Source organism: Mustela nigripes, chromosome 7, assembly GCF_022355385.1.
Source record: "Mustela nigripes isolate SB6536 chromosome 7, MUSNIG.SB6536, whole genome shotgun sequence".
Classification (NCBI taxonomy): Eukaryota; Metazoa; Chordata; class Mammalia; order Carnivora; family Mustelidae; genus Mustela; species Mustela nigripes.
In genome coordinates this window covers 24,639,461-24,653,116 of record NC_081563.1, presented here as the reverse complement: position 1 = coordinate 24,653,116, position 13,656 = coordinate 24,639,461, and the positions used below count along the sequence as shown (strand labels likewise).

At 39.7% G+C, this 13,656-nt stretch overlaps 1 protein-coding gene across 2 annotated transcripts in view; it reads right to left on the bottom strand.

The window, feature by feature from the left end:
* LCLAT1 (lysocardiolipin acyltransferase 1) overlaps positions 1–13,656 on the bottom strand; it is a 179,940-nt gene that overhangs the window by 56,985 nt on the left and 109,299 nt on the right. The gene's annotated exons all lie outside the window — the stretch shown is intronic.

The window sequence follows — 13,656 nt, the reverse complement described above, 5'->3', positions numbered from 1 at the left end:
GAAAAAGATGACTAAGCCATGATGGAAAGTATTTGCATGAAGTTATTATCATAAAATAAGTACACTAAAATGGGCACGTGGAGTGTAGGTGCATGCTCTAACAGATTCTCTATGACAATAATCTTACCAAGTAGGAGAATACTTGGAATTTCCATTATGTGGTCACGTGTCTTATGCAGAGGGAATGAAAGCCATTGAGGACACACATGCTTTCCTCTCCTACATAACTGTGTTAGGAGAAAGCAACTTAATTTTAGAAAGTTCCTAACGTACTTTCATCTACCCCTTCCTGCGGTGCAGAAGAGCAATCTCATGATAACTGCACCAGGAGGGAGCACCTGGGTGGCTCCATGGGTCCAGCATCTGCCTTTGGTTCAGGTCATGACCCCACTGTCCTGGGAGGGAGCCAGGTAGTAGCATCAGCCCCCTGCTCAGGGGAGGAGCCTGCTTCTCCTTCTCCTCCCTGCTTGTGCACTCTGTTGCTATCTCTGTGTACCACTCTCAAATAAAGAGAGAAAATCTTAAAAAAAAAAATTTTTTTTTAACTACACCAGGACTTGTTTTGCTCAGTCCAGATTTTATGGCAAAGTGAATTTGGGTGTTTGGAGCAAATGGATGATAAGTACAGGGTGTCTATATTATGAAATATATACAATGATGTTATACATAAGTAAAATTTATATCACATATAAAAATATTGTATGCAGATGAGGGGGAGAAAATGATTCATTCAGAAGGCTGTCCAGATATTTTTCAATATTACTACATAAACAATTGCTGTATTTAGGTTCCATGTTCCTATGGGGCTGATTTTTTATCAGAATCTATTTTTTAAAAGATGATGATGCATGAACTTGGTCTGCAACTGCACAGCACACACACACACTGTTGTTTTAACAATACCTTTGTGTTTCTCTAAATCAATCAGAGAAAGACAACTATCATATGATCTCCCTGATATGAGGAAGTGGAGATGCAACGTGGGGGCTTTGAGGGATAGGAAAAGAGTAAATGAAACAAGATGGGGTCGGGAGGGAGACAAAGCATAAGAGACTCTTAATCTCACAAAACAAACTGAAGGTTGCTGGGGGTAAGGGGGTCGGGAGAGGGTGGTGGGGTTATGGACATTGGGGAGGGTATGTACTATGGTGAGTGCTGTGAAGTGTGTAAACCTGGTGATTCACAGACCTGTACCCCTGGGGCTAATAATACATTATATGTTTATAAAAAATTAAAAAAAAATTAAAAATAGAGCTTCCCTATGACCCTGCTATTGCACTACTGGGTATTTACCCCAAAGATACAGATGTAGTGAAAAGAAGGGCCATCTGTACCCCGATGTTCATAGCAGCAATGGCCCCGGTCGCCAAACTATGAAAAGAACCAAGATGCCCTTCAAAGGACGAATGGATAAGGAAGATGTGGTCCATATACACTATGGAGTATTATGCCTCCATCAGAAAGGATGAATACCCAACTTTTATATCAACATTGACGGGACTGGAAGAGATTATGCTGAGTGAAATAAGTCAAGCAGAGAGAGTCAATTATCATATGGTTTCACTTATTGTGGAGCATAAGAGATAACACGGAGGATATGGGGAGATGGAGAGGAGAAGAGAGTTGGGGGAAATTGGAGGGGGAGATGAACCATGAGAGACTATTCTGAAAAATAATCTGAGGGTTTTGAAGGGGCGGGGGGGGGGTAGGAGGCTGGGTGAGCCTGGTGGTAGGTATGATGGAGCACTGGGTGTGGTACATAAACAATAAATTCTGGTACACTGAAAATAATTTAAAAAATTTAAAAAAAAAACAATACCTTTGCATTTCTCAAACATCAAAGTATTTTTTAAAAAATAAGAAAAGGTCCTAGCAAATGGAAAAAGCCACAGAAAATATATATATTTTTAAGATTTTATTCATTTATTTGACAGAAACACAGAGAGAGGGAACACAAGCAGGGGGAGCGGGAGAGGGAGAAGCAGACTTCCAGCCAAGCAGGGAGGCCAATGTGCGGCTCAGTCCCAGGACCCCCAGATCATAACCTGAGCCGAAGGCAGATGCTTAAAGAATGAGCCACCCAGGCACCCCAGAAAATACTTTCAATAAGGAAGAAAAAAATCTATAAAGCTAAAAGAGAAAAGGTACAACCTTTTATAAATAATGCAATGGACACATGCCCAGAATAAAGGAGAAACAAGGTAAAGCTTTTTTGGACAAACCCAAAAAAGAAAGATAACACATCCACAAAGAAATTACATACCACATAAAACCAAAAGGCAGTCGTAAGTGCCTGTTGAAATGAATTTCTGGATTCAAGGATCCAGAGTGTTTAGATTCAGGCTGACAACTGAACTTCTAGGAGAATAAATCTGATTTTCACACGAACAGGAAACTAAAGCATATTGTTACATACATATTGCATTTGCACCACAATTCTTCTGACTTGTTTTAGTTCAACATGATAAGGACATGACAATGTAGTGTGTAATGCCACCTGGTGATGGACAGAACTACTACTGTGTCCTCTAAGGTTGCTCTGTGTCTCTCACTTCTGCCTTCAGAGGGAAAATCGACAGAACGTCTTAATGTATGTAACAATATTCTTTGCAATCAGGGTACAGTATGCAGAAAGTTCTCACTCAAAGGCAAGTCCACAAATTTTACTTACACGGCATCTTCCACCATGGTGAATTTTAAAATAAAAATATTTTGTAAGTGTCACAGTTATCAGCATTTTTCGGCATGTTACTCTTAAGAAAACAATATAAACATTGTAACAGAGCATCAATACTTAGGTAAAGACAAACCTTTCGAATGAGTAAAATACACAATATATATCATTTTCACTCACCTAAGAAAATGATAATCTAACCAATACTGGAGTATGTATTTCAAGAATATTAATGGTGCCATTAGACATGCTCTCATTACCACCCTGGCCTACCTTCACTAGCAGGAATTCATCAGAGCTGACTGGTGTTAGAGAAACAGCAGATAGTCCCAAAGCAAGATTTTCCTCCTACTTAAACGTGAAGCAGTACAGAAGGCCCTAGGCTGCAGTGACTGTCTCCTTAGCACCATCTCAGAATCTGAAACTCACGGAGGAGAGAAATACTAACAAACTAGGGAAAACCCTCCTTAAGAATCCAATTCCATACTGATTCTTACACGATCAAATGCCAAGACCTTGTTCAGTTAAAAATAACATGTTCCTGTTATGCCCCTTATAAAAGCATAGATTATCTAAAAAGAACAATAACAATTAATAACCAAGAAATCAGCCTTACTTTTGTTCTTTGGTAATTAAAAAAAGAAAACCATCTTAAGACAGCATTTATTATCGACTGTACACCTGCCTGCACACCCTCAAGCACTGTCATGAATCTCTCCTTTGCAATGAAAGGGTCCGTGTGACTCAGGATCTGCTGAGTGATCACTAGACTGAAGGTGGGAGGGGCATTACTAATCAGATGTGCACAGATAAGCATATGCAATGCACAGCATGTGTAAGAGGCTGAAAACAGGTCATCTACAAAAATTTGTACAAACCATAAATTTACGGAGTACCTGTAATATTCATGACTGCAAAGTAGGGGCTCAAACAGAAAAATAAATGAGACTGCTATCTACCCTAAAGGAGCTCAGTGTCCAATGGAGAGAAATACTGACAAAACACCTGATTATAGAAGAGAATGAAAGAAGTGATTAAGACAAATGTATAAATGAGAGTAAGAAGAGGGAACCTCAAGAACCTGGAGAAGTCAGGGGACTGTGAAGCTGACAAGTCATCTGAACCATTTTGAAGGATCAGCAGGAGATACCCAGGTGACTGGGACAGTTTAGGAAAAGAACAGCATGAAGAAAGTATACTCCACATGGCAGGACAGAAGAGAGGGCAAGGAGTCACACAGCAAGAAACAAGTCCAGAAAGGCCAGACAGGCAGGGACTGAGCTTTGGGCAATAGTTTTTGTTTCACAAAAATCCTAACTGTCTTGTAAGAAACACACTGGCCCGCCTCAGTTCACAGGTGAGGTTGCCTTCACTTCTCATGGGAGGCGTCACTCAATAAGTTCCTCAGTGTCCCTAAGAGAATCCTACTAGTCAAAGTCCCTGGCCCCACACGTCAACTTGAACTACAAGGTACCTGTAGAACAGAGGCTTTAGGAAGAGCTCTCAAACCCCGTGTGAACTAACTCTCCCCTGAATGTCAGTGAGTGAAATCCCATTAATGGAGAATTGGTAGGAGACGTGCAGTCTCTCCCAACATTTAGCGCTGAGACACTCTAAATCCTACGCAGCCTGATGCTCTGGCCTCTTCCGAGACTGCCTTCTCTGAAGTGCTCTTTCTCATTCTCCTCTCAGCCAATGTGGATGGATGCCCTGAGGCTACGTGGGACACTTAGCATAAAGATGCTGTAAGGGCACTGGTCACAACGGGGCACAATGTCCTCTGTGAGGAACCCCAGGAGATTCCTTCACCCAAGTCCTTCGGAAATGGTCATACTTTTTATGAGCAGGTGATCTGCTCTAATCTTATGGATCTTGTCAATGATACCGTTCAGTTTCCCTCTAGAGAAGATGCCAGAAAGCTCAGAGCCAATTTATGGACCCTTATTCGATAGGAACATAGAATCTTGTGTATTTTGTAGATTAACCTTAGGACACTATATTTTGTATACCAACCTCACATCACACCCTTATTTACCCTTTAGTTCTCTAATACTGTGGTGCTGCTGTCATTGTAGCATACATACTTACATTGTGCACTTTCAGTCTTCATGGGAACATAGCAGGGTATAAAAGTACATCAGCCAGTTAGCTAATGCGTTCAAAAAACTTAAAGAGGATTATATGCTAGGCCTATGCTGAAGCCTGGGGATCAAAATGGCGAATGAGACAGACTGGATTCTAAAGGTCAGGAAACTGAAAGTTAACAGATGAAGGAGACAAACAAGAGTAAGACAGTAGTAAAAACTTTTATGCAGGGCACATACTCATCTGGAGGAACACAAATGTCTAAGACAGCTGGAAAGGCTTCCTGAATGAACTGCTAACCTATGCTGAGACCTACAGGCTAGTAGGAAGGGCTGTGCCCTCATAGGGAAGGTTTTGGAGCACTGCGCACTCCGGGAGTGGGAAGCAGTTCAGGAAAGCAAGGACAAAAAGGAGGACAAAGGAGATAAGAGAGAGGCCAGAAGGGGTAAGCATGGGTCAGGTCATGAAGGTCTGGTAGACCCCGTTAAAAGAAAGTAAGTTTAACCCTGCAGCATTGTTAAACCCCAGACAAGTTTCAGCCAGAAGCTGACACAATGAGATCTGCACTATAACATTTACTGAGTGCTTCCTCTTTTCTGGGTACTATGCTAAGTGCTTTATACACTGCACTGAATCCTTGTAAGAGTCCTATAAAGTAAGCACTGTTGTTGTTCCATTTTACAGAGGATGAAACTAAGGGTCACTGAGGGACACACTGCTCATTCGGGTGATGCCAGGATTCTAAGCAGGTCTTTGGACTCCAGAGCCAGAACACCTCACTTAGCGTGCTGCCTCCCTCACTCAGAAAAAGGCCTGAAGTTCCAGTTCAATGTGGAAAAAGGCCTGGTTAAGGCAAGCCCAGAACTAGGAAGCCCTGCTGAGCCACTGTATGAGAATTCAGGGGAGATATGATGGCAGTGAGAAGGAAAAGAGTGAACTTGAGAGACAAAGAAGAGACAGAACCCAAAGGCACTGGTTGGGATTTCACTGTCTGCGAGAAAAGGGGGCTGGTCCAAGAATGACCCCCAGACTGTAACTGGAGTAAGTGAGTCAATGATGCGTACTGGTGAAGGCAAAGGCTCCCCAGCTCTGCCATTTCACAGGTGGAAACCCTGGACTGTTACTGAACTTCTCTTATCTGGGCTTCCTTATGCATGAAACGAAGATGATAATAAAACCTCCTCTAAGAATTAAATGACTGAGTTCACGTGAAGCACTCAGAACACTCCTGGTATGTAAGTACTCCATCTTAGCCATTATTACTATTATCTTCATAACACCACCAGCATTATGTGCTGTGGGGCGTACAGGAGGAAAAGCTGTTTAGGGGAAAATGACAAGTTCAATTTTCAACACTGAAGATGAAGTGCCTGTAGCACCTCCAAAGTGACAAAGGTCACACGTATGGCTCTGCACAAAGGAAGGGCTTTATGAACAGAAAACTCAGGAGCCATGAGCCTATGTTTAATCATTTAAGCCACCAACCTGAGTGACATGGCCTGGGAGAATGTGTGCAATGAGAGAACAAAGGAACCCAAGAGAGCCTTATGAAGAACACAGATACTGAATGGACACAGAAGTAGGAGGAACCTGCAGGAGAGTCTTGAGAAGTGGCCAGAGATGCAGGAGAAAAAAATGAGAAGCCCAGAGGGGAAGAGTATTTCAACAAGAACAACAGTATCAGCGGTCACTAAGAGGGGTCGCAAGATAGAGACAGAAAGGTATTCGGTGGATTTAGAAATAAAATATTTGCCCTAATGGTCTAGGTGACATGACCACTGCTGTCCTTTTAACAAATTAAGAAGTAAAATGTATTAGAGCAGATATTAGTAAAAGGTCCTTTCTGTTGAGCCCTATTAGAGAGGAAAAAGAAAGATACTCAGTTCAGACTGACTGCCAACTAGGGAAAATAGGAATGGACTCTGAGAAGAAAATCGTTAAAGGAAGAACAGTATTCAGCAGTTAAAGAAAAGAGCAAAAGCACTACAGATTTTAACCTGGACAGACTTAACCAAAGACAAAATTCAGAAGGCATTAAGGCACAGTCAAGAATAGTCAATTAATTCAAATAGGCTGGCTCACATGGCATGAAGGGGGTTCTGAGTGGTAAAATTTTGAAAGTAGATTGGAACCATATTATAGAAAGTTCTGATCAAGGAATATGGAAGTGCTGCAAATGTTTAAATGACTTTCCTCCCTGGAAAATGCCAATTATTCTTTAATTCTCAGTTCATATGCCACCTCTTCAGTGTCCCTTTAGGTAAAGACAAACTAACCTTTCTATATGTCCTCAAGATGCTTTGTATTCATATCTCTTATGACACTGCATTATGATTCTTTTCTAAACCTTAAACAGGAAAGGGCTGTGTCTTCGTATCTCAGCAGGCCAAACAACATATGTCCCCAAAAAACCATTTACCGAATAATTAAACACATACACAGTTTCGTTAGAGTGGTACATTATGAACACTGACTGAGAGCTGAATGCAGTATGGCTTAGCAAAGAAGAAACCAGAGGCCGACCAGTCAGAAAGCCAGGAAGTAAAAAGGAGAAGTAGTGGGAGCCCATCCATTCAGGCCACCGTGAAAACACAGGAAGGGGGGGATGTCTCTCTAATGACCACTGCCGTGTCTCTCTAATGACCAACATTAATAGAATTTGGTGGCCAAATAAAATAGGACAGAATAAGAATAAAATTTTTAAAACCTTAAAAAATATATATACTCTTTGACTCAGTCATTAGACTTGGAAATATATCCCAAGGGAAGAATTACAGAGATTTATGCATACTTTGGTATTATTTATACGGGTGGTAAATTAGAAGCAGTTTTAACTTTGAACAACAGAGGACTAGTTTAATAAATAGTGGTCCTTCTATCTGATAACATGAATATATTAACATAAAAATTATTCAAGGATAATGAGAAAACATTAACATAAGTTAAAAAAATTTCTAAAACAAAATATATGATGATTTAATTTTGTTTACCATATATGAATACATGTGGAAAAACACAAGAAGAGTTTATCAAAAAGTATGCACCAGTATTTCTGAGAAGTAACTGACCAGACTATGGGTACCTTTTTCTGCTTTATAATTAATTTCCTAATCTTTAATTAAAAATATATTGTTTTTATGATAAATATCCCATTTTTATAGGATGAGAAAAATCAGGTCATTTGGCTATTTTTTTTTTTTTTTTTGGAGACTTGGTGGCAAGAAAGAAAAAAACAGAACCACAATTTTAAAGGACAGACAGTATGAGTGTTATGTTTCTTTGTTTTGCTTTAAGGACTACAGAAATGGAGGGGGGCCAGTAAATATAGGAGCCAGAAAAATAAAGGACGTGCTTTACTTTAAAAAGGAAACCCTTGATATATTTTTCTGTTTAAACAAAATGCACAGTATAAGCCAAGGATACCAGGGAGAAGTCTTGGAAAGGGAAAAGAAAAAGAAAAAAAAACCATAAAGATTACATTTTTGAAGCACTTGGCATAGAAAAACTGTTAACTTACTACACAGTGGGAAGAACATGGGCTTTGGCATCAAAGAGAGCGGAGCTGAAACCATGCAGCACTCAGCAGCCACGTGACCCTGGGCAAGTTGCTAAAATATGTCTGTCTCCTCAGGGCTGGCATGGGGCAAAGCATTGCCTAGTGCAGTCATAAAAATGAAGGGGTCTGTAGGACAGTGACTAGTGGGGTGGCTAAGAGCTCAGGACCCTACTTTCAAACTGTGATTCATGCAGCAGGTCTCAGCCCAGACCTAAGCATCTGTGTTCTAATCAGCTCCCTGGGTGTTAGCACTGCATGGGCAGGGTAGAGAAGCACGTGAATGACACAGCGTCTGGCATGTGATAGGTACTGGTTAGATGGTGGTTTTTATGTACAGAGCATAGGGCTTCCATCACTTCTTATTAAAGCTACCAAGACTTTTTTTCATTAACACAATGCCAAGATCTATCCTAAATGAGCAGCTTGGATTTTTTTGCTATGAAAGAATTAAAATGAATAAAGAAAACCAAAGAAATGCAATTAAAGATCTAAAGGCATATCACGACATTCAGAGATTTGACCTGAGAGGTTCCAAAGGTCTTTGACATGAAGTCAGATATAATTTTGCTGAGACAAACTTAAATCCTTTCTGCTTCGTGATGTGTGGGACCAAGTCCCTTAGTTGATCCGTGTGCTTTCCTACTGATCAGTATAATTTAGGTTTGTTGTGTTCTATTCATCACTGTAAATAGATAAAAGCTTTGTTCTCTGTAAAACAATCTCAAAAGAGGGTCAACTGCTCTGCTACAGAGATATTTGCAAATTTGGGGAAACAGAAAAGGTTTCAGAAAACATTCTAGCAAATGTCAGAGAGCTACTTTATAATTACATTTTTTTTTAACGTAAGGGAAAGGTCTTATCCTTTTTCATAGTTTTCAGCAATAAAAAGTCACATGAAAAAGTCAGAGTGCATGGCATTTAATGCACCCAATATTTCAATAGTCTGTCTGTCTGCCTTTCTTCCTGGCCTCCTAAAATACGCCAGTTGTTAGGAAGGTCACTGAAATGCAGTCCTGGGGGAGGCTCATCAACGAGGATGATGGCAGTGTCAGCCACGGGGAGGGGCGGCTTGCGCTGGCCCTCTTTGGTCCCTCACTAGAACATTTCCTACGGGCAAGTCATGCTTACTCATGCACTAAGCCAAAAGTCAAAGAAATTAAAATTGTCCGAAAACACTGAAGACTGAGCTATCTACGGTATACTGCTTTTACTGTCTAGGCAATGGCCAACTTTTTTGGAGCAAATGAGAACTACTGTAGACCAAAATGAGAGAGCCGAACACAGGACTACCAGATACTATAGGTAATCCAGGGGTCCAGTGAACAATTCTCTCTCCCTGAATACAGACTGAAGAGTTTGGTCAGATACGCTGATCAAAACTACCTAGTGGGAGTTTATTTTGTCCTTAGGGACTAGCCCTGTATCCCCTAGATTAGTAGAAAGAAAGCATCTTTTATATTCAGACTTTGGGCATATGAGCTAAACACAGATTAAAATATGGATTATTTTAGGGGTGCCTAGGTGGCTCAGTCAGTTAAGCGTCTGCTTTTGGCTCAGGTCATGATCTCAGGGTTCTGGAATCAAGCCCCACAGCGGGATCCCTATTCAGCAGGGAGTCTGCTTCTCTCTCTCCCCTGCCCCTCCCCCCACTCATGTTTTCTCTCTCTCTCTAATAAGTAAGTAAAATATTTTAAAAAGAAGTTAACATATGGATTATTTTACTTGGAATTAAAAATCCCAAAACTTAAGTTTATCGATATGATGTTTCAGAGCCTTAACATATGAGATGATTTGCCTGAAATGATATCAGCTAGAAATGTATGATTAAAGAGATGATTATTTGGGGGTAGAAGGTAAGTTTTTCAACAATGGCTCCAAAGAGCCTTCTTAATTATTGTCTGTTATTCTACAGTACACGTCTTCAGCTCGATCGCATTCATTGTGCCTGTTTACTGCTCAGCCTCCTACTGCCCCAAAGATCATGCCCTCTCTTGTACTCTTCCTACCCTGCCCTCAGCCATCATTGTTTCTGCTTATCCAAATCACACATAGTCTTCAACATCCAAGGGAGATGGAGCTTCTTAAAGAAGTGAAGTGTTTCAACACTGCCTGATATCTCTTTAGTGAATCCTCCTATAATTATTCAGTAAAACATTTATATATAAAATTTAGCATGTCATTGTATTGTACAGTCCCATTTTGTTTTGGATTTTTCCATGTGTATTCTTATCTACCCATGAAGACTATAAACTTCTTGTAGGCAAGCTCATATTTTAAACAAGACATACCCTCAAACAAATATGAGGTGTTTTATTCTCACCCCTAACCACTTCAACCTAACTTCGTTGTTTCAAATGTACACATCTGTGCTGCCTAATGATGAAAGTAATTATTGCATGGTTACAGCTCAGTGATTGCTTATAAAACATTTAACAATATCAAGCAATGGTGGAACCAAATCTTTATTTAAAATCAAAGAAGAGTAAAGCTATCATTTAAAATGATGAAGAACCAGAGATGATGATGACATAACTAATTTTTGGTGAGAATGAATTACAAAAGTTTAAAATTATGTGATAAATTTATTATAGCTGTCAATTAAAAAAAAAACTTTCATATAAAAGCCTTTTTTCCTCTAAGTTAGAAAATTCCTTTTGTGAGGCACCTGGGTGGCTCAGTGGTTAAGCATCTGCTCAGGTCATAATGCCAGGGTCCTGGGATCGAGCCCTATACCGGGATTCCAGCTCAGCAAGGAGTCTGCTTCTTCCCTCTGCGTCTCCCCCTGCCTTGTGTTGTCTCTCTCACTCACTCGTCACTCAAATAAATAAAATCTTTAATAAAAAAAAAAAAAAAGGAAAAGAAATTCCTTTTGGGTTTGGCTAATCTAGTACTGAAAAACCTTACATAATCATACTGAAAAGTTAGAAGCACCTGAAATCATCTGTGACCTTGATCTATCAGTGTAATATACGCTAAGGGGAACATGCTAGGACACTATGCTTGTCTTATTTTTTCAAATAAAAGAAAATATTTAATTCAACTCATACTGATTGGGTCACTATGTGCAGAACATTCCATACCCTTACGAAGGTTATGATCTAATATAAGTATAAAGCAAGTACATTAATGGTGAAATTTAAGGTACTCGGGATAAATTTCTTGCAGTTACTACCACAGAAATGACACATCTGTATAATGTTATATAATGGGTGCACTGTTTCAGGAAAAGTGTGGGTTTTCTAAATGTTCTTAATCTCAGGGAAATATATTCTGAACAGAGGCACAGAAGCTACTTTCATTTTGCATTTTCATTTACTGGGTCCTTCCTGGTAAGACTTCATCCTTAGCTTCTTGATGTCTTAAACTTCTCATGAGCCCATTAGTGCTGACTGGCAAACAGATGTCAGAAACACTGACTTGAGTCGTATGCGTGAGCAGTGAAGATGTTACTTTATGATAAATCATTTCAATATATGGTCTTTAGGATTCCACTGGAATAATTTATTTACAAGGGTCATTTGTTTTAACAGCTTCTTTTTCCTATAACTTGAGTATCTAAAGCAGATCTCAGGGACCTAAAGGTCAGAAAGTTGGGTTTGGTCCTTTCTGAGGCTTCAGTTTCTTTTCTAGGAATGGTACTCTGGACGCAATAGTTTCTAAGGTCCTCTTCACCTCTGACCCTTGATGACACTTTATATGTTCACTTGACACCAGCCCCCGCTCCCAGGGAGTGGAGCTGACCTTGACTCTCCACCTGATGCCTCCTTAGGTGTGCCTGATACCCTAATCTTGGGCAGAACCATAACCTCCTCCTTTGGGACCACCATCCCTCCACGATCTGGCCACTTAGCTCCTTTTTTTCCCCCCCTTTTTAAAGCTCTTTTTTGAGGAAAACCAACCAGTTTACTATTGTTACAAAAATGCTTTATGATTTGGAGATTGTTAACTAAAATCATACTACAAATACAAGAGGCACCAAGTTAGAGTAGAAAGAGCACGGGATATTCAATCAGATGAACCAGATTCCAGTAACTCTGACAAGCTTCCTCACCTCAGTTTCTGCTTCAGTTTTACCCTACAAGTTCATTATTAGTAACAATAACTACCATGCATGGTTCTTGTCAGGATTAATTGACCTTATGCATATAAAATACTTAGCACAATGCCTGGTATTTAGTAAAGGCTCAATAAATGTTAGCTGTTACTACTATTATAATCATAATAATCCTATTTCTTTATTATAGTGTATAATATATTCTACTTTTCTAACTGAAGTAAATAGAATCATCTAACTGTGGTTCTCTTTTTTTACTGATATGGGGGGGTGTGGAATCAGTGGGGTGGGGGTGGGGGTGGAAAGAGCTGCCAGCTCTAGCAGGAAAAATTACACACTGTGGTTGTTGACTATTTTGAGTGATGATGACTAAGTAACACACATTCCCCGAAGTTATAAATCAACTTGCTTCTAAAATATCTTCCAGATTTTAGAACAGAGAGGTCTATAGATACATCCTTATCCACGATAAGATAATCCAGTATCCTGCCTACATTTAGGAAGATCTTTATTAGTAAAAGATGTGTTCCAATAGCATGCTTGTGTTTACAGAGAAATCTAGTAGATGAATGTGTTCCATGATGTCAGAAATACCTTTAAAGAAATCATTAAATACTATAAGCTATCAGATTAGTGAGAAAATATAAAACATATTGTTGAACAAGAAGGGTGAGCCTAAGCTGGATGCCACAGTTAAGTGGTACCACATTAAAAAACAACAACAACAACAAAATACACCCCTTCAATGTCTCAGTGCCTCCCTGACCCATCCCACAGGCAAGAAGAACTATGTTCTTCAGGGGCTTCACTGGATAGATGGACACTCAGTATTCACAGGCAATAAGACCATCAAGCCCACATGTCCATTTCATACTGGTTATGACCACAGAATTTCAAGAGCAAGCCACACTAATAGGGGTAACGTTTTCCGTTTACTCTAGCAATGCAATTTTGGATTGACTATATATTTTTTGTAAATCATGGGTACTTAGTTGTAAAGGTGTTTCAGCCTGGCCCAGTTCATTGAGGTTGTACTTTGTATCTTAAAGTATATTAAACCCTAAAGGAACAACACTAATGCTACTTAGAGAAAGACCCAAGAACTTTACAGCTTTTCTTACGTAAGGAAGTGCAACTTTTTTTTTATGACAATGTAGCAGTTATCAGAGGAGGGTGACAATTTGTCATAAATGTCATCAGCATACAGTATAGTATAGCTTGGTAGAAATCAGAGTGGAGAGCACAAACACGTAAAAAAAAAAAAAAAAGATTTTTCTTGCACTAGGT